The sequence below is a fragment of the Myzus persicae genome, unplaced genomic scaffold (assembly GCF_001856785.1).
Source record: "Myzus persicae strain clone G006 unplaced genomic scaffold, MPER_G0061.0, whole genome shotgun sequence".
Lineage (NCBI taxonomy): Eukaryota > Metazoa > Arthropoda > Insecta > Hemiptera > Aphididae > Myzus > Myzus persicae.
In genome coordinates, this window is record NW_019104093.1 from 150,061 (window position 1) to 152,014 (window position 1,954).

Below are 1,954 nucleotides of genomic sequence, written 5' to 3' on the forward strand. Positions count from 1 at the left end.
ATAAAAGAAGTCAAAAACGAAACGTTCAAATCTTACTTGAGTAACCTTTCAGCAACAAAAGACTATGACTATTCGTTATGGAAGGCTACAAAACAAATGAAAAGACCTAGAGCCTATGTACCACCAATTCGCAAGGAAGATGGATCATGGGCACGTTGTGACCAAGACAAAGCTGAAATGTATGAACGTCATCTGGAACATGCATTTCAGCTGAACAATATCGCTTCTGAACTCGATATAGAACAGAATCAACCATTGAGCGAAACACGCAAAAAGATTAAGTACTTTACTCCAATTGAAATTGCTAAAGAAATCGATACGAATATCAATATAAAAAAAGCACCGGCTTTTATTTGGCTACGACCAAATAAACCCGAAAAATGAAAATACTGAAAGAACTACCCAAAAAGGCTATGATTCATCTAACATACATCTACAATGCCATCCTGCGTACAGAATACGTTCCTAAACAATGGAAACGAGCTCAAGTCATCATGCTACTTAAAACAGGAAAACCTCCTGAACAAGTAACTTCATACAGACCTATATCGCTTCTTCCAAGCTTATCTAAATTATTCGAAAAATTACTTTTAAAGCGTCTAAAACCAATAATAGAAGTAAAACAGATTATTCCTGAACACCAGTTCGGATTCCGGAGTAAACACTCAACAATTGAACAGGTCCATCGTGTCACAAATATAATAAACAAGGCACTGGAAGAAAAAAAATACTGCTGTGGAGTATTCCTCGATATTGCGCAAGTTTTCGATAAAGTTTGGCACAAAGGATTACTTATTAAGCTACTCGAACAATTGCCGCATACTTGGTGCGCACTTATCGAGTCCTATCTGTCTGAACGTCAGTTCAGAGTTATTCACGAAGAAGCAATAACTGACTGGAAAAACATATCAGCTGGAGTACCCCAAGGAAGTGTCCTCGGACATATTTTGTACTTACTTTACACAGCTGACATTCCAGTTAACAAATATTCAATGACAGCCATGTTTGCCGATGACACAGCAATATTGGCAACTGATGAAGATCAGCAGACTGCGACTGATCAACTTCAACGAACACTTAACAACGTATACAACTGGACTAAGCGTTGGAAAATCAAAATTAACAGTGACAAATCGGTACACGTAAATTACACTTTGCGTAAAAGAGTTTATTGTCCAGTAATGTTGGATCAACAGATCATCCCACAGAACGATGCTGCAAAATATCTAGGAATGCACATTGACTCGCGATTAAACTGGAAACATCACGTTCGACAGAAAAAGTTGCAAATTAAAGATAAATTGAGGAAACTTTAATGGCTAATCGGAAGACACTCTGAACTAGACCTTACAAGCAAACGTCTTTTGTACGTAGCGATAATAAAAACAATATGGACCTATGGAATACAAATTTGGGGTTGTGCCAGTAAGTCCAATATTGAGATTATTCAACGCTGTCAAAACATTGCTCTCCGTACTATTGTCGCGGCGTACCGGTACGACAGAAATGACACTATCCACCGAGACTTGATGATGCCCTCAGTCCAGAACGAGATTACAAAGTTTGCCCGAAAACACGAGACAAGGCTAGATCAACACACCAATCCAGCAGCAATTCAACTACTTGACAACTCTCAAGACATAAGGCGTCTCAAACGCCGAAGACCATATGACTTAGTATAAAATGTTAGACTAAGACCGGGCCTCTCCATTGGGAGTGATAACCCAAACATGTTTTTGTATATATATATCTAAAAAATATTATTCATTAGTATCTTATATTTATGTATACCTCTGAAATGTATTGTTAAAGATCATTGATCGCTATAATAAAAAAAGCCATCAGGCAGTTTTCAAAAAAAAAATATATAATATTGTTAATATAGTTAATATGACCATCCCATTTAAGTCCTATAATCAATAACCAGACCAAGGTATTTTAACTTTTTCAAATT